Raw genomic sequence first — 20,512 nt, 5'->3', positions numbered from 1 at the left:
AGAAATATTATATGCTACCACTAATGTGAACTTTGAAAAATGTAAAACAAATGGTTTAGAATGTAGAATGTAGGGGAACTAGCAGTAGAGAGCAATTAAGGAAGGGGGAACAATAATCCAAGAAGAACAGATAAGCTATTTAACGTTCTGGGGATGCCCAGAAATGACTATGGTCTGTTAATTTCTGATGGATGTAGTAGGAACAAGTTCACTGAAATGTTGCTATATTATGTAACTTTCTTGGGGTAAAGTAGGAACATGTTGGAAGTTAAGCAGTTATCTTAGGTTAGTTGTCTTTTTCTTACTCCCTTGTTATGGTCTCTTTGAAATGTTCTTTTATTGTATGTTTGTTTTCTTTTTAACTTTTTTTTTCATACAGTTGATTTAAAAAAGAAGGGAAAGTTCAAAAAAAAGAAAAAAAAGAAAAAAGACAAACAAGGAAAAAAAAAAAAAAGATGTAGTGCCCCCTTGAGGAGCCTGTGGAGAATGCAGGGGTATTCGCCTACCCCACCTCCATGGTTGCTAACATGACCACAGACATAGGGGACTGGTGGTTTGATGGGTTGAGCCCTCTACCATAAGTTTTACCCTTGGGAAGACGGTTGCTGCAAAGGAGAGGCTAGGCCTCCCTGTATTTGTGCCTAAGAGTCTCCTCCTGAATGCCTCTTTGTTGCTCAGATGTGGCCCTCTCTCTCTGGCTAAGCCAACTTGAAAGGTGAAATCACTGCCCTCCCCCCTACGTGGGATCAGACACCCAGGGAAGTGAATCTCCCTGGCAACGTGGAATATGACTCCCGGGGAGGAATGTAGACCCGGCATCGTGGGATGGAGAACATCTTCTTGACCAAAAGGGGGATGTGAAAGGAAATGAAATAAGCTTCAGTGGCAGAGAGATTCCAAAACGAGCCGAGAGATCACTCTGGTGGGCACTCTTACGCACACTTTAGACAACCCTTTTTAGGTTCTAAAGAATTGGGGTAGCTGGTGGTGGATACCTGAAACTATTAAACTACAACCCAGAACCCATGAATCTCGAAGACAGTTGTATAAAAATGTAGCTTATGAGGGGTGACAGTGGGATTGGGAATGCCATAAGGACCAAACTCCACTTTGTCTAGTTTATGGATGGATGTGTAGAAAAGTAGGGGAAGCAAACAAACAGACAAAGGTACCCAGTGTTCTTTTTTACTTCAATTGCTCTTTTTCACTCTAATTATTATTCTTGTTATTTTTGTGTGTGTGCTAATGAAGGTGTCAGGGATTGATTTAGGTGATGAATGTACAACTATGTAATGGTACTGTAAACAATCGAAAGTACAATTTGTTTTGTATGACTGCGTGGTATGTGAATATATCTCAATAAAATGATGATTAAAAAAAAAAAATAAAGACCATCAGTGAAGAAGATCAGACCTGTGAAATCCCAAAGATTTTAAAAATCAGCTCTCTCTCTAGGCAGAGGACCAAGAAAGGGACAGCCTGGTAAGTCAGAAAATTTTTAGCCAAAACCCACAGTAAATATTGTGGCCCCACACCAGCAAAGGCTGAGTCGGGGGTGTAGACTCCCACCCTCAGCCAACTTTGATGTGGCAGCCCTCTCCATCCCTGCTGGGGAGGTATTTGGAGGAGGCTCAGTGGAGAGTCAGGTCTCTCATCACCTCCAGCATTATTGAAGCTGGTCTCCCCTCCAGTGTCAGTGGAGACCAGCTGGGGTGAAAACAGTGAGATACTCATTCCCCTCCCATCTAGGGAGGTAAACATGGAAGACTAGTGGGGAGGAGGAACTCTCATCCTGTCCAGCTGTAATGAAGAGACCTCCCTGATATGCTGTCAATAGAAGGTAAGTGGGGAAACACACCCCTGTTAGTAATGAGGTTGTGCTCCCCCTTCCTCTGCTGAAGTGGTGTCAGAATAAGTCATTTAAAATAGAAGGTTAATAAATACCAGAGCCTCATAATATAATACCAGTTTTTAATCTAAGATTGCTTGTCATACCACATTCCCAGAAGATTTCAAACTAAATCTAAAAAGACAATCAATAGAAGTTTACCAAGATGACATAGATATTAGAATTATCTGATAAGGATTTTTAATCAGTTATCATAAAATGCTTCAAAAAACAATTATGAACATGTGGAAGCAAATTGAAAAAAAAAAAAAAACAACAGAAAGCCTCAGTAAAGAAATAGAAGACATAAAGAACCAAATGGAAAGTTTAGAATTGACAAATACAATAACTGAAATAAAAAATTCAGTAACTATGCTCAACAGCAGAATGAAGGGGACAGAAGATGAGAAAGCTGGAAGAAAGAACAACAGAAATTACCCATTCCTGAACAACAGAGAGAAAATAGACTGAAAAAAAAAATAAACAGAGCCGCAAGGATATATGGGTCTACAACTAAAGAGTCTTTGGAGTTCTGGAAGGTGAGGAGAGAGAGGGCAGCTGAAAAAGTACTCAAAGATATAATGGTTGAAAGCCTCCCAAATTTGGAAAAGGCAGAAATTTACAGGTTCAAGATGCTGAGCAAATCCCAAACAGGATAAACCCAATGCCCAGATATATCATAATCAAATTTCTGAAAACTAAAGACAGAAAAATTCTTGAAAGCAGCAAAAGAGAAACAACACTGCAGGGGAAAAACAATTAGTCTGACAATCTGAAGCCATGGAAGCCAGAAGGAAGAGGCACAACATTTCTCAAGCGTTGAAAGAAAGAACTGTCAATCCAGAACCTTATATCCAGTTAAAATATCCTTCAGGAATGGAGGAAAACTCAAGACATTCCCAGATGAAAGAAAACTAAGAGAATTTTTCACCAGCAGACCTATCCTAAAAGAATAACTAATGGAAGTTATCTAAACAGAAAGGAAATGATAAAAGAAGGAATAATTGAACAATAGTGTTATGGATTGAATCATGCCCCCTCAATACATGTTCAATTGCTAAGCCCCAGTCTTACAGATATGAACCCATCTGTAAATAGGTTCTTCAAAGATCCTATCGGTAAGAGGCCAAAAAGAATCAAGGTTAGCCTTAATCCAATATGACTGGAGTCCTCATAAGTAGAGGAAATTTGGACACAAAGTAAGTGTGACTAGGAGACAAAAGGAGAGAGATGGACCTGTGAAGGAGGCAGGGACTGAGTTATGGATTGCTGGCAAGCTCCCACCAGAATGCTACAAACATCAGAGAAGACACAATCCTGCTGACACCTCAATTTTGTACTTTTAACCCCCAAAACTGTGAGACAAGAAATTCCTGTTATTAAGCCAACAAGTCTGTGGTATTTTTTATAGCAGACCTAGGAAACTAAAACAAACAGGAAGAAAGAACACAGAAAGCAACACTATAGTTAAATACAACAGACTTTCTTCTCCTCTTGAATTTTCTAAATTATGTTTGATTGTGATGTGGTTCTAAATGTATGTAGAGGAAACACTAAGAATATAATATAATGTCAAAGAGGAGGATAAAGGGATGTAAAGAGTGGTAAACTTTCTGTACTTCACTTGAACTGGTAAAATAAGCATACCCGTAGACTGTGATAAGTTAAGTATACATAATGTAGTACCCAGAGCAAGCACTAAAGCTATACAGAGATATACTACAGGCAAAAAAAAACTAGAATTCTAATCAATGCTTAAGTAATCCATAGGAAGGCAGAAAAAGGAAAGCATAGAAATGAAAGACAGAATAAACAGGAAAAATAAAATGACATGTTTAAGCCCTAATGTATTCTTAATTACCTTAAATGTAAATGACCTTAATATATCAATTAAAAGACAGGTATTGTCAGAGTGGATAAAATTCATAATCCAACTATATGCTGACTATGATGGTTAATTTCATGTGTTAACTGGTCTAGGTTATGGTGTCCTGTTGTTTGGTTAAGCAAGCTCTGGCCTGATGGTTACAGTGAGGATATTTTATAGATGGATTGGCATCTACAGTGAATTGATTGATCTTTGATTGATCTATAAGCAACAAAGCAGATTGATCTCAGCAAAGAGGTGATTCTCCTCATCCAGTTGGTTGGAGGTTTTAAAGCCAGAACTGGGGATTTCAGAAGTCAGAAAGAAGAATTCCTGCCTCTACTTCAGCCAGCTTCTGGGGAGTTCCACCTCACCTGTCATTAGAGTTTCCACTTGAAGCCTGCTCTGTGGAATTTGGCCTTGCCAATCCTGTTGGTTCTGTTTCTCTGAAATCCCTGACTAACACAGTCTAATAGAAACTCACTTTAAATGTAATGATTGTGACATTTTGGAGCTATGTACTCCAGAAAAACATGTTCTTACATTTAATCCATTCTTGTCGGTGTGAACCCTAGTAAATAGGACCTTTGGATGAGGTTATTTCAGATAAGGTGTGGCCCATGATGGATTTTTTTTTTTAATAATTCAATTTTATTGAGATATATTCACATGTCATGTAGTCATACAAAGCATACAATCAGTTGTTCACAGTACCACCATATAGTTGTGTGTTCATCACCAGAATTAATTTTTGAACATTTTCATTACCACACACACAAAAGGAATAAGAATAAAAATTAAAGTGAAAAAGAACAATTAAAGTAAAAAAAAAACACTGGTTTTTTTTTGTTTGTTTGTTTGTTTGCCCTTGTTTTTCTACTCATCCATCCATACACTGGACAAAGGGGAGTGTGGTCCTTATGGCTTTCCCAGCACATTGTCACCCCTCATAAGCTACATTTTTATACAATCATCTTCAAGATTCAAGGGTTCTGGTTGTAGTTTGATAGTTTCAGGTATTTACTGCTAGCTATTCCAATTCATTAGAACCTAAAAAGCGTTGTCTATATCGTGCGTAAGGGTCCCCACCAGAGTGACCTCTTGGCTCCTTTTGGAATCTCTCTGCCACTGAAGCTTATTTCATTTCCTTTAATTTCCCCCTTTTGGTCAAGAAGATGTTCTCCATCCCACAATGCCTGGTCCAGATTCCTCCCCGGGAGTCATATTCCACGTTGCAGGGGTATTTACAATGCTGGGTGTTAGATCGCACATAGGGAGGAAGGCAGTGATTTCACCTGCCAAGTTGGCTTAGCTAGAGAGAGAGGGCCAAACCATGATGGATTTTTTTTTATCTTCATTTTATTGAGATATATTCACATACCATGCAGTCATACAAAACAAATCGTACTTTCGATTGTTCACAGTACCATTACATCGTTGTACATTCACATGATGGATTTTTTAAACTATTTTTTTCTTTATTAGAGAAGTTGTGGGTTTACAGAACAATCTTGCATAAAATACAGGATTCCCACACAGCACCATTAACAACTTGCATTGGTGTGGAACACTCATTACAATTGATGATAGAACCTTTTTATAATTGTACTATTAACTGTGGTCCATGGTTTGACTTAGGGTTTACTGTGTATTGTAGTTCCATGAATTAAAAAAATTTTATGCTGTTACCAGATATACAACCTAGGATTCCCCTTTTAATTTAATAAATTCCCCTTTAATCAGATACATATTTCAGTGCTGTTGATTACAATGTCGTTTTTGTTTGCTAAAGCTGCCAGAATGCAATATACCAGAAATGGGTGATTTTACAATGGGGATTTGTTGTTGTTGTTTTTTCACTCTAATTAATATTTTATTCTTCCTTTCAATATATTAGACAAAAAGTCTCCTTGATAACATAAGTGTATAATTTCTCTGGAGACAATCATATAATCCTCTAAGATGACATGAAAGTGGGTAAATGTGAGATTGAGGTTTCTACAGCCTTTATATGCCTATTTTGGGGAAAAACAAAATGATATATTGGCAAGACAACAATTCAAGTGTGTCTTTAAAAAAATTAACTTTCTTACCAAACTTTAATGTCCTGTAAATGAACCTATCATCTGTTAGAGCAGGTAAAGCACAAGCACAGGTACCCCCTTCACCTACATCAGTCCGCTTGGCTTCTGCCTAAACCTCATGTTATTTCAGGCAAATCTGGTCACCTAGAAAGACCCCCCACCTTATGGCATCTACTAAAACTACTCCTTCTGTTTCGGTTTGCTAATGCTGCCTTTATGCAAAACACCAGAAATGGACAGGCTTTTATAAAAGGGGGTTTATTTGATTACACAGTTACAGTCTTAAGACCATAAAGTGCCCATCAACAAAGGGTACCCTCACTGGAGAAAGGCCGCTGGCATCCGGAAAACCTCCGTTAGCTAGGAAAGCACGTGGCTGGCTCCCAGGTTGTGTTTGAAAATGGCATTCTCCAAAATGTTTGCATCAGCTTCCAACAGCAGTCCTCAAAATGTCTCTCTAAGTTGCAGCTCAAGCTCCTTATCTGAGCCTATATAAGGCTCTAGCAAACCAATCAAGGCCCAGGCTGAATGGGTGTGGCCAGGCCTCCATGGAAATCATCCGATCAGAGCCATCACCTACAGTTGGGTGGGTCACATCTCCATGGAAACATTGAACCAATACATTCCAACCTAATCCACACTAATATGTCTGCCCCCATAAGACTGCATCAAAGAATATGGCTTTTTCTGGGAGACATAAGATATACAAACCAGCATACCTTCCAAATCAGAAGAAAGATAACATTCTTCCTAAGAGAAAATAGAAGAAGGAAACAAACATCTGTTAGGCATTTCCTATGCACACCTTCCTAGGTATTTCATATCCAATATCTCAACAACCTTCTCAAGCATGCATAAAATTCTCTAGAATTCCCTTCTTCACAAGAAAAAGGGGAGTTATGTCTCCCTCATTCATTTTAGGTGATGCCTGGGACAACTAAGAATTTCACTGAAAGACAAATAATAAATGCTACTTGCTATAGGTGAGACTGAGGAAAAGAGCTAAGTTATCTGCTATCATTTGGCTTAGAGAAAAAAACATACTCTGCTATATGCTAAAGTATCAGACCAGTGTACAACATACTGCAAGACTTTAATACAGTGTGGTCAAATGCAATATTCAAATATGAAACTTCAAATATATGAAAGTCATCTTCTGAAAGATGAACTGTGCTTTTTTGTTGCTACCTTAGTGTAACTTCATACAATTTCCTTCCATTCAACAATGTCTGACACCAATCTTGATACTAGTTAGAAAGTCTGATGTAAGATGACACTTCAACAGTGAGAGATTGAAGAGAATATTCCATGCCCATCTTCAGAACTCATCATCAGAGAACTGATCGTCACCTTCATCCCTTACTTCTCAGTATTTCCCTGAAGTCTCACCTTCTGGATTATAGCTCTGCATTTTAAAAATTCAGTTTTACTGAGATATATTCACATACCATACAATCATCCACATTGTACAAGCAATTGTTCACAGTACGATTATATAGTTGTGCATTCATCACCACAATTTTTGAACATTTTCATTACTCCAAAAAAAAAGAATAAAAATAAAAGTAAAAAAGAACACCTAAAACATCACATGCCCCCAATACCACCCTCTGTTTTTCATTTAATTTTTGTCCTCATTTTTCTACTCATCTGTACGTAACACTGGATAAAGGGTGTGTGAGCCACCAGGTTTTCACAATCCCACAGTCACACCATGTAAGCTGCTTAGTTACATGATCCTTTTCAAGAATCAAGGCTACTGGGTTGCAGTTTGACAGTTTCAGGTATTTTCTTCTAGCTATTCCAATACACAAAAAACTAAAGACTGATATCTATGTAGTGCATAAGAATAACCTCCAGAATGAGCTCTCAACTCCATTTGCAATCTCTCAGCCACTGAAACTTTATTTTGTTTCATTTAGCTTCCCCCTTTTTGTCAAGAAGATTTTCTGAAACCCATAATGCCAGGTCCAGGCTCATCCCGGGGAGTCACATCCTGTGTTGCCAGTGATAGCTCTGCATTTTAATATTCAGTCTTTCAGCTACTGTTTGTGCTGCGAGTTTGGCTTGCACCTCCTCGTAACTCTGTTTCTGCTGTTTCTGAAGTGCCAAACATTCTTCTACGGAGAGCAGCTGTGTAGGCATATGGTGAAGTGGTAGAAGCTGAGCTGCTGTGATGACATCAAGATGTTTCTTATCCCTGTGTCACCTTCCTTCTGAGGAAATAGGAGACCCTCTTCTCTGACAATGGCTAGACGAATCATTTGGTTGCAAAGGTAATACATTTGTTTTAAATTTATGTGGTGGGGGCCCTGGATTTCTGGCTCACATTTCTAGCATTTCTATGTAATGGGGCTTCTTCTGAGTCCCACTACAGAGACCTGTCAAGTTAGTAGTTCTTGTGTTTCCTTTTGAGTGGTGTTCATCTTGGTCTGCAATGGCGACCTTTTGTAACCCATCAATAAACAGGATGTCAGGGTTGCTGGATATATCTTCTGCTTGACCTGAGACATGATGCTGAGGAAGAGGCTCGCTAGTTTGGATGAGAAAGTTACTCTGTCTCTGCTGATGGAAACTGGGCACTTGTTCACTGTGTGTTTGCCTTTGAAGTCTTCATCGCTTTTGTAAGTGAGATGTGCAAATCCCTGTTTTTGTGAGGTTGTTTTAGATGACTTGATGTCATCTACAGAGAAGGAGTGAGGAACTAGTGATGAAGTATCAAGTATCTGATCAGAATTCTGGCACTTATCTGTGTCCACATCAACTCCTGCAATCACCTTTTGCCTTAGTTTACAGACTAATCTAACAGGATGAAACAGTTCACTTTTTTCTCTAAACTCTTCACATTTTGCAATGGCCACTTTCAGTTTGGCAACACAGTCTAAGATCTTTTTACCTTGGTGGGCAATTTGCAAATGAATTTTTCATTGTGCAAAAGTCTCTCCTGATGCTTCAACATCTCCTACAGCAAAATTGCCCCGAGTCCTTGAGAGCTTGGGGCTTGAAGCCACGGGGCAGTGAGGACATTCTGGGGGTGCTGAGGCTGGCGAGGCTGTTGGCACTTGGCTTCCTCAGCAGCTCCTGCCACTCATGCTGGATCTGTAGCCAGTGGTGATTCCGGGGCACAATCAGGAGATGCCATCTTCCCCTACACTGGGGATTTATTAACTTACAATTTGCAGTTCTTAGGCCATGAAAATGTCCAGCTCAAGGCATCAACAGGACAATACCTGGACTCTGAAGACAGGCTGCAGCATCTGGGACACCTCTGTCACATGGGAAGGCACATGGCTGGCATCTGCTATTCCTTCACTCCAGATTTCTTTGCTTTCAGCTTCTGGCTCCAGTGGCCTCCTCTCTGAGCTTCTGTGGGTCTCTCTTTGCTTCTCTGTGGCTTTTCTCTATGAGTGTTCTGGTTTGCTAATGCTGCCATTATGCAAAATACCAGAAATAGATTGGCTTTTATAAAGGGGATTTATTTGGTTACAAATTTACAGTTCTAAGGCCATAAAAGTGTCCAAACTAAGGCATCAACAAGAGGATACCTTCACTGAAGAAAGGCTGATGGCATCCAGAACACCTCGATCAGCTGGGAAGGCACGTGGCTGGCATCTGCTGGTCTTCTGCTCCCAGGTTCTGCTTACAAAATGGCTTCCTCTAAAAAAGTCTCTGGGCTTCTGTCTCTCTTAGCTTTGCTCAGCCTCTGTGCATCCTTGCTTGTTCTCCCAGCGCATTTCCCTCTAAGCATCTGGGGATCCTCTCTTAACTTCTCCAGGGAAAACTCTGGGCTTCATCTCTTAGCTTAGCATTTCCAAGCATCTGGGTCTGTGTTGGCTCTTAGCTTCTCTCTGGGGCAAATTCTGGAATACATATCTTAGATTCTTCCAAAATATCTCTCTCAGCTTCTCTGAGCTCCTTTTCTCTTTGAGCTCTCTTAAAGGACCCCAATAAACTAATCAAGATCCATCCTGAATGGGTGGGATGACATCTCTATGGAAATGATCTAATCAAAAGGTCTCACCTACAGCTGAGTGGGTCACATCTCCATGGAAACAATAATCAAATGTCCCACCCTAATCAAAAAACTAGTAAGTCTATCCCCACAAGATTGCATTAAAGAACATGGCTTTTGTGGGGGACATAATAGATTCAAACCAGCACATTGTACTTCTCTTAATTTCTTCTCTTAAAAAGCAGTAAAAGGATAAGACACACTTTGTGGCAATTCTTCAATTGAAATAACCTAATCAAAGGGTCCCACCTATTTTTATTTCCTCAGGGTCCATAGTAATGTCCCCCCTCTCATTTCTGATTTTATTTATTTGCAGCTTCTCTCTTTTTGTCTTTGTCAGTCTAGCTATGGGTGTGTTGATTTTACTGATCTTCTCAAAGAAGGATTATTTATTTCCTTCTGCTTGCTTTAGAATTAGTTTGCTGTTCTTTCTCCAGTTTCTTCAGGTATTCAGTTAGGTCATTGATTTTAACTCTTTCTTCCTTTTTAGTATAGGAGTTTAGGGCTATAAATTTCCCTCTCAGCACTGCCTTCACTGCATGCCAAAAGTTTTGATAGGTTTTGTTCTTGCTTTCATTCATCTCAAGATATTTATTGTTTTCTGTTGCAATTTCTTCTTTGACCCACTGATTATTTAAGACTGTGCTGTTTAACCTACATATATTTGAGTATTTTCCAGTTCTCCACCTGGTATTGATTTCCAGCTTCATTCCATTTTGATCAGAGAAAGTGCTTTGTGTAGTTTCACTCTTTTTAAATTTATTAAGACCAGCTTTATGCCCCAGCATATGGTGTATCCTAGAGAATGTTCCATGAGCACTTGAGAAGAATGTCTATCCTGCTATTTTGCGGTGTAATGTTCTATAGTCTGTTAGGTCTAGTTCATTTATCATATTATCTAGGTTCTCTGTTTCTTTATCAATCCTCTGCTTAGTTGTTCTATCTGTTGGAAAGAGTGGTATGTTGAAATCTCACTGTTATGTTAGAGTCATCCGTTACTTCCTTCAGTTTTGCCAGTGTCTGTCTCATGTACTTTGGGGCTCCTTGATTAGGAGCACAGATATTTATGACTGTTATTTCTTCTTGGTGAATTATCCCTTTTATTAATATATATATAGTGTCCTTCTTTGTCTCTTATAACATTTCTGCATTTAAAGTCTATTTTGTCTGATATTAGTATAGCTACCCCAGCTTTCTTTTGGTTACTGCTTGTGTGGATTATCTTTTTCCTTCCTTTCACTTTCAACCTGTTTGTATCTTTGGGTCTAAAAGGAGTCTCTTGTAAACAGCATATAGATGGATCATATTTTTTAATCCATTCATCTGATCTGAGTCTTTTGATTGGGGAGTTTAATCCATTAGCATTCGAAGTTATTACTGTAAAGGCAGTTCTTGATTCAACCATCTTATCCTTTGGTTTTGATTTGTCAAATTTATTTTTTCTCTCTTTTTATTCTTTAAGTTATCCTTGCTGATACTCTTCAATTCTGTACCCTCCTCCAGCCTCTCTCTCCTGTCTTTTCTTTACAGCCATCTGAACTCTCTTTAGAAGTTCTCATTGGGCCAGTCTCTTATTAACAAACTCTATCATCTTCTGTTTATCTGTAAATATTTTAAACTCTCCCTCATTTTTTTTTAATCTTCATTTTATTGAGATATATTCACATACCACGCAGTCATACAAAACAAATCGTACTTTCGATTGTTTACAGTACCATTACATAGTGGTACATTCATCACCCAAATCAATCCCTGACACCTTCATTAGCACACACACAAAAATAACAAGAATAATAATTAGAGTGAAAAAGAGCAATTGAAGTAAAAAAGAACACTGGGTACCTTTGTCTGTTTGTTTCCTTCCCCTATTTTTCTACTCATCCATCCATAAACTAGACAAAGGGGAGTGTGGTCCTTATGGCTTTCCCAATCCCATTGTCACCCCTCATTAGCTACATTTTTATACAACTGTCTTCGAGATTCATGGGTTCTGGGTTGTAGTTTGATAGTTTCAGGTATCTACCACGAGCTACCCCAATTCTTTAGAACCTAAAAAGGGTTGTCTAAAGTGTGCATAAGAGTGCCCACCAGAGTGACCTCTCGGCTCGTTTTGGAATCTCTCTGCCACTGAAGCTTATTTCATTTCCTTTCACATCCCCCTTTTGGTCAAGAAGATGTTCTCCGTCCCACGATGCCAGGTCTACATTCCTCCCCGGGAGTCATATTCCACGTTGCCAGGGAGATTCACTCCCCGGGGTGTCTGATCCCACGTAGGGGGGAAGGCAGTGATTTCACCTTTCAAGTTGGCTTAGCTAGAGAGAGAGGGCCACATCTGAGCAACAAAGAGGCATTCGGGAGGAGGCTCTTAGGCACAACCATAGGGAGGCCTAGCCTCTCCTTTGCAGCAACCGTCTTCCCAAGGGTAAAACCTGTGGTAGAGGGCTCAACCCATCAAACCACCAGTCCCCTATGTCTGTGGTCATGTTAGCAACCATGGAGGTGGGGTAGGCGAATACCCCTGCATTCTCCACAGGCTCCTCAAGGGGGCACTACATCTTTTTTTTTTTCCTTGTTTTTCTTTTTTTTTTTTTTTTAACTTTCCCTTCTTTTTTAAATCAACTGTATGAAAAAAAAGTTAAAAAGAAAACAAACATACAATAAAAGAACATTTCAAAGAGACCATAACAAGGGAGTAAGAAAAAGACAACTAACCTAAGATAACTGCTTAACTTCCAACACGTTCCTACTTTACCCCAAGAAAGTTACCTAATATAGCAACATTTCTGTGAACTTGCTCCTACTATTTCCATCAGAAATTAACAGACCATAGTCATTCCTGGGCATCCCCAGAACGTTAAATAGCTTATCTGTTCTTCTTGGATTATTGTTCCCCCTTCCTTAATTGCTCTCTATTGCTAGTTCCCCTACATTCTACATTATAAACCATTTGTTTTACATTTTTCAAAGTTCACATTAGTGGTAGCATATAATATTTCTCTTTTTGTGCCTGGCTTATTTCACTCAGCATTATGTCTTCAAGGTTCATCCATGTTGTCATATGTTTCACGAGATCGTTCCTTCTTACTGCCGCGTAGTATTCCATCGTGTGTATATACCACATTTTATTTATCCACTCATCTGTTGAAGGACATTTGGGTTGTTTCCATCTCTTGGCAATTGTGAATAATGCTGCTATGAACATTGGCGTGCAGATATCTGTTCGTGTCACTGCTTTCCGATCTTCCGGGTATATACCGAGAAGTGCAATCGCTGGATCGAATGGTAGCTCTATATCTAGTTTTCTAAGGAACTGCCAGACTGACTTCCAGAGTGGCTGAACCATTATACAGTCCCACCAACAATGAATAAGAGTTCCAATTTCTCCACATCCCCTCCAGCATTTGTAGTTTCCTGTTTGTTTAATGGCAGCCATTCTAACCGGTGTTAGATGGTATCTCATTGTGGTCTTAATTTGCATCTCTCTAATAGCTAGTGAAGCTGCACATTTTTTCATGTGTTCTTGGCCATTTGTATTTCCTCTTCAGAGAACTGTCTTTTCATATCTTTTGCCCATTTTATAATTGGGCCGACTGTACTATTGTCATTGAGTTGTAGGATTTCTTTATATATGCAAGATATCAGTCTTTTGTCAGATACATGGTTTCCAAAAATTTTTTCCCATTGAGTTGGCTGCCTCTTTACCTTTTTGAGAAATTCCTTTGAGGTGCAGAAACTTCTAAGCTTGAGGAGTTCCCATTTATCTATTTTCTCTTTTGTTGCTTGTGCTTTGGGTGTAAAGTCTAGGAAGTGGCCGCCTAATACAAGGTCTTGAAGATGTTTTCCTACATTATCTTCTAGGAGTTTTATGGTACTTTCTTTTATATTGAGATCTTTGGTCCATTTTGAGTTAATTTTTGTGTAGGGGGTGAGGTAGGGGTCCTCTTTCATTGTTTTGGATATGGATATCCAACTCTCCCAGCCCCATTTGTTGAAAAGACCATTATGACTCAGTTCAGTGACTTTGGGGGCCTTATCGAAGATCAGTTGGCCATAGATCTGAGGGTCTATCTCCGAATTCTCAATTCGATTCCATTCATCTATATGTCTATCTTTGTGCCAGTACCATGCTGTTTTGGCAACTGTGGCTTTATAATAAGCTTCAAAGTCAGGGAGTGTAAGTCCTCCCACTTCGTTTTTCTTTTTTAGAGTGTCTTTAGCAATTCGAGGCATCTTCCCTTTCCAAATAAATTTGATAACTAGCTTTTCCAAGTCTGCAAAGTAGGTTGTTGGAATTTTGATTGGGATTGCATTGAATCTGTAGATGAGTTTGGGTAGAATTGACATCTTAATGACATTTAGCCTTCCTATCCATGAACATGGAATATTTTTCCATCTTTTAAGGTCCCCTTCTATTTCTTTTAGTAGAGTTATGTAGTTTTCTTTGTATAGGTCTTTTACATCTTTGGTTAAGTTTATTCCTAGGTACTTGTTTTTTTAGTTGCTATTGAAAATGGTATCTTTTTCTTGAGTGTCTCTTCAGTTTGTTCATTTCTAGCATATAGAAACATTACTGACTTATGTGCATTAACCTTGTATCCCGCTACTTTGCTAAATTTGTTTATTAGCTCTAGTAGCTGTATCGTCGATTTCTCAGGGTTTTCTAGATATAAGATCATATCGTCTGCAAACAATGACAGTTTTACTTCTTCTTTTCCAATTTGGATGCCTTTTATTTCTTTGTCTTGCCGGATTGCCCTGGCTAGCACTTCCAGCACAATGTTGAATAACAGTGGTGACAGCGGGCATCCTTGTCTTGTTCCTGATCTTAGAGGGAAGGCTTTCAGTCTCTCACCATTGAGTACTATGCTGGCTGTGGGTTTTTCATATATGCTCTTTATCATGTTGAGGAAGTTTCCTTCAATTCCTACCTTTTGAAGTGTTTTTATCAAAAAGGGATGTTGGATTTTGTCAAATGCTTTTTCAGCATCTATTGAGATGATCAATTGATTTTCCCTTTTGACTTGTTAATGTGTTGTAATACATTGATTGATTTTCTTATGTTGAACCATCCTTGCATGCCTGGAATAAACCCCACTTGGTCATGGTGTATGATTTTTTTAATGTGTCTTTGGATTCGATTTGCAAGTATTTTGTTGAGGATTTTTGCATCTATATTCATTAGGGAGATTGGCCGGTAGTTTTCCTTTTTTGTAGCATCTTTGCCTGGTTTTGGTATTAGATTGATGTTAGCTTCATAAAATGAGTTAGGTAGTGTTCCATTTTCTTCAATGTTTTGAAAGAGTTTGAGTAAGATTGGTGTCAGTTCTTTGTGGAAAGTTTGGTAGAATTCCCCTGTGAAGCCATCTGGCCCTGGGCATTTATTTGTGGGAAGATTTTTGATGACTGATTGGATCTCTTTGCTTGTGATGGGTTGGTTGAGGTCTTCTATTTCTTCTCTGGTCAGTCTAGGTTGTTCATATGTTTCCAGGAAATTGTCCATTTCTTCTACATTATCCAGTTTGTTGCCATACAGTTGTTCATAGTATCCTCTTATAATTTTTTTAATTTCTTCAGGATCTGCAGTTATGTCACCTTTTTCATTCATTATTTTGTTTATATGGGTCTTCTCTCTTTTTGATTTTGTCAGTGTAGCTAGGGGCTTGTCAATCTTGTTGATCTTCTGAAAGAACCAACTTTTGGTGATATTTATCCTCTCTATTGTTTTTTTGTTCTCTATGTCATTTATTTCTGCTTTAATCCTTGTTATTTCTTTTCTTGTACTTGGTTTAGGACTGGTTTGCTGTTCATTTTCTAGCTTCTTCAGTTGATCCATTAGTTCTTTGATTTTGGCTCTTTCTTCCTTTTTAATATATGCGTTTAGTGCTATAAATTTCCCCCTTAGCACTGCTTTTGCTGCATCCCATAGGTTTTGGTATGTTGTGTTCTCATTTTCATTCGTCTCTATATATTTAGCAATTTCTCTTGCTATTTCTTCTTTAACCCACTGATTGTTTAGGAGTGTGTTGTTTAACCTCCAGGTATTTGTGAATTTTCTAAGTCTCTGATGGTTATTGACTTCTAATTGTATTCCATTGTGGTCAGAGAATGTGCTTTGAATCATTTCAATCTTTTTAAATTTATTGAGGCTTGTTTTATGTCCCAGCATATGATCTATTCTGGAGAAAGTTCCGTGAGCACTAGAAAAGTATGTGTATCCTGGTGATTTGGGATGTAATGTCCTGTATATGTCTGTTAAATCTAATTCATTTATCAGATTGTTTAGGTTTTCAGTTTCCTTATTGGTCTTCTGTCTGGTTGATCTATCTACAGGAGAGAGTGATGTGTTGAAGTCTCCCACAATTATTGTGGAAACATCAATTGCTTCCTTTAGTTTTGCCAGTGTTTCTCTCATGTATTTTGTGGCACCTTGATTGGGTGCATAGACATTTACGATTGTTATTTCTTCTTGCTGAATTGCCCCTTTTATTAGTATGTAGTGGCCTTCTTTGTCTCTCAAAACATCCCTGCATTTGAAGTCTATTTTATCTGAGATTAATATTGCTACACCTGCTTTCTTTTGGCTGTAGCTTGCATGAAATATTTTTTTCCATCCTTTCACTTTCAGTTTCTTTGTGTCCCTGTGTCTAAGATGAGTCTCTTTTATGCAACATATTGATGGTTCATTTTTTTTGATCCATTCTGCGAATCTATATCTTTTAATTGGGGAGTTTAATCCATTTACATTCAACGTTATAACCGTGAAGGCATTTCTTGAATCAGCCATCTTATCCTTTGGTTTATGTTTATCATATTTTTCCCCTCTGTCTATTAATATCCTTTATTGTACCCATACCGAATCTCTTTAGTACTGAACCTTTCTCCAAGTCTCTCTGTCCTGTCTTTGTTTCTCTGTCTGTAGGGCTCCCTTTAGTATCTCCAGTAGGGCAGGTCTCTTGTTAGCAAATTTTCTCAGCATTTGTCTGTGAAAAATTTAAGCTCTCCCTCAAATTTGAAGGAGAGCTTTGCTGGATAAAATATTCTTGGCTGGAAATTTTTCTCACTCAGAATTTTAAATATATCGTGCCACTGCCTTCTCGCCTCCATGGTGGCTGCTGAGTAGTCACTACTTAGTCTTATGCTGTTTCCTTTGTATGTGGTGAATTGCTTTTCTCTTGCTGCTTTCAGAACTTGCTCCTTCTCTTCTGTGTTTGACAGTGTGATCAGTATATGTCTCGGAGTGGGTTTATTTGGATTTATTCTATTTGGGTTTGCTGAGCATTTATGATTTGTGTATTTATGTTGTTTAGAAGATTTGGGAAGTTTTCCTGAACAATTTCTTTGAATACTCTTCCTAGACCTTTACCCTTTTCTTCCCCTTCTGGGACACCAATGAGTCTTATATTTGGACGTTTCATATTATCTATCATATCCCTGAGGTCCATTTCGATTTTTTCAATTTTTTTCCCCATTCTTTCTTTTATGCTTTCATTTTGCATTCTGTCATCTTCGAGGTCACTGATTCGTTGTTCAACTTCCTCTAGTCTTGTACTATGAGTGTCCAGAATCTTTTTAATTTGGTCAACAGTTTCTTTAATTTCCATAAGATCATCCATTTTTTTATTTAGTCTTGCAATGTCTTCTTTATGCTCTTCTAGGGTCTTCTTGATTTCCTTTGTCTCCTGTACTATGGTCTCATTGTTCATCTTTAGTTCTTTGAGTAGCTGCTCTAGGTGCTGTGTCTCTTCTGGTCTTTTGATTTGGGTGCTTGGGCTTGAGTTATCTATATCGTCTGGTTTTTTCATATGCTTTATAATTTTCTGTTGTTTTTGGCCTCATGGCATTTGCTGAACTTGATAGGGTTCTTTTAGGATTTGTAGACCAATTGAAGTCGTTATCTCTAATTTATCAGATCTACAGCTTCGTGGAGTACACTTTCTCTAACTAACCAGCAGGTGGCGTCCACAAGCCACCTGTTCTCCACAAGCCAGTTCTCCCCTGCTTAGCCTTTTTGGTGAGTGGGGGAGTGAGTCTTGTGGGGTCCAATTGGTGTACCAAGCTTGTGTGTGTAGTTGGTGTTGCCTGCCCTGTATATGGGGCGTGTTTCTGGGCAGTCAGGGAGGGGGGGGTGGCTCTAACAATCAAATCTCCCTGGTGATCCTGGAGTTTTAAAGCTGCTGCAATAGTCTAATCCTTCAGTTCAGTCCTGCCACAGTTTGTCTCTGCCACTGACCCACAAGTTCTTGGTATTGGCGTATGGCTCCTGAGACTTGCAAGTGGGCCCCTCTTCCAGGCCGTGCACCCCGGGTCCTCTGTTGAGGGATGACTGTGCTATGTCACAGGTGAGTGCCGTCCCCCCAGGGCAGTTCTGGGCTGCTGGGCTGTGTAGGGAGGCTTCCAGTCTGCTGAAATGATGGCTGAATGGGGCTTTGTTAATTCACACTGCTCTACCTTCCCAACTCTGGGACAATCAGCTGAGGTTGCAGGGAAGGCTAATGTCCACACCCAGTTTTGTGGTGTGTGCCTGTTATTTGAAGCACTTCTGTCACACTGGGTTGTCTGGGGCAGTTCTGGGGTATGGGGCTGGCGATGGGCAGGAGTGTTTCCTGTCCACCAGGATGATGGCTGTGAGCGGACACCCCCCTTTTCTTGGGAAGTTGTGGTGTTTAGTGAATTTTCTCAGCCCCTGGATTATTGCGTTTTGTCTCAGAGCTCTCCTAGTTCTGCTCTTGACTTGACCTGCCCAAATTGCAGGTCTTTGAAGCTTTCTGTATTGGGCTTCTTAGAGTAATTGTTTTAGAAAAAGAAAAAAGGATTAAAAAAAAAAAAAAAAAAGGGCCCTCCTCAGAGATCTAATGGGTTATTGAAATGCTAAGAGACAAAGCAACCAGGGCCATTAAGGAAAGGTCCACAGGGCAGAGAGATCAGCTTTTCTTCGGGATTTGCATATGCGCCTCAGGGCCTGAGCTCGGGCCTGGGCTCTGCCCTTCCCCCTTCTATGTTCACCAGAACTCCAAAAATCCTCCGCTTTTATTTTGGAGTTTTTCGTGTTGTTTTTTTCCTATGCCTGTCTCCTCTCTGCTGGGCTGGCTGCTCTCAGATTCTCTGGTGTCTGGTCTCTGTCTATCTATGGTTGGAGTTTGGATCAGCATAATGAGTTTCCGATAAGGGCTGCCACTGCAGTTCTCCCTTCTCCTTCCCGGAGCTGACAGCCCCTCCTCTCATGGGACTGAGCCTGTCAGGGAGGGGCGCGGGTACCCTGGCCGCAAAAACTTACAGATTTCGCTGATCTCAGCAGTTCCACGTTTTCATGAGTGTTGTATGAAGTATGCCCAAAGTCAGATTGCTCTTTGGTGTCCAGTCCACGCAGTTCCTGGCTTTCTACCTACTTTCCTGGAGGAGTAACTAAAACATACAGCTCACCAGTCTGCCATCTTGCCCCACCTCCTCTCTCCCTCATTTTTGAAGAACAGTTTTGCTGGATAGAAAATTCATGGCTGGCAATTTTTCTCTTTCAGTTTCTTAAATGTATCATACCATTGCCTTCTCACTTCCTTGGTGTCTGATGAGAAAATCAGCTCTTAGTCTTATGTGATTTCCCTTGTTGTGGTGAATCACTTTTCTCTTGCTGTTTTCACAATTTCCTTCTTGTCTTCAGCATTTGACAGTTTTGTTACTTTGTGTCTTGGAGTGGGACTATTTGGGCTTATTCCACTTGGAGTACATTGGGCCTCTTGGATTTGCATATTTATGTCTATGCCAGTTTGGATGCATTATGTCCCCCCAAACACCATGTTCTTTGATGCAATCTTGTGGGGGTAGATGAATTAGTGTTGATTAGGTTGGAATTCTTTGATTGTTTCCATGGAGATGTGACTCAATCAACTGTGAGCAAAACATTTGATTGGATTATTTCCATGGAGATATGTACTCTGCCCATTCAGAGTGTGTGTTGATCTAATCACTGGAGCCCTATAAAAAGCTCACAAACAGAAGGACCTCAGAGCAGCTAAGAGTGACATTTTGGAAAGCAGCTAGGAGTGACATTTTGGAGCTGCAACTGAGAGACACATTTTGAAGATGGCCATTGAAAACAGACTTTTGCTAGCCCAGAGTTTGCCTGGGGGAAATTAAGAGAACACCCCCAGACACCTAGAGAAAAATGTCCTGGGAGGACACCATTTTGAAATGCAACCTGGGAGCAAGCAGATGCCAACCACGTGCCTTCCGAGCTAACAGAGGTTTACCAGATGCCAGTGGCCTTTCTCCAGTGAAGGTACCCTGTTGTTGATGCCTTAGCTTGGACACTTTTATGGCCTTAGGACTATAACTTTGTAACCAAATAAATCCCCTTTATAAAAGCCAGTCCATTTTTGGTGTCTTGCAAAATGGTAGCATTAGCAAACCAGAACAATATCTTTCATAGGGGTTGGGAAATTTTCAGTTATTATTTCTTTGAATGTTCTTCCTGGCCCTTTTCCCTTCTTTTCTCCTTCTGGTATGCCCGTGATGCATATGTTTGTGCACTTTGTGTTGTCAATCATTTCCCTGAAATCTTGCTCAAATTTTTCCATTTGTTCTTTTGGCTGTTTGAATGCAATTGTTCTGTCTTCTAACTCACTGATTCTTTCTTCTACCTCTTCAAATCTGCTGTTGTATGTCTC

At 39.6% G+C, this 20,512-nt stretch overlaps 1 pseudogene; it reads right to left on the bottom strand.

The window, feature by feature from the left end:
- Positions 1 to 7,157: 7,157 nt before the first annotated feature.
- Positions 7,158 to 8,866, bottom strand: LOC119534656 (annotated as a pseudogene).
- Between the last annotated feature and the right edge of the window lie 11,646 nt (positions 8,867 to 20,512).

This window comes from Choloepus didactylus, chromosome 5 (assembly GCF_015220235.1).
Source record: "Choloepus didactylus isolate mChoDid1 chromosome 5, mChoDid1.pri, whole genome shotgun sequence".
NCBI classification, from domain to species: domain Eukaryota; kingdom Metazoa; phylum Chordata; class Mammalia; order Pilosa; family Megalonychidae; genus Choloepus; species Choloepus didactylus.
This window is presented reverse-complemented; position numbering and strand designations above follow the sequence as displayed.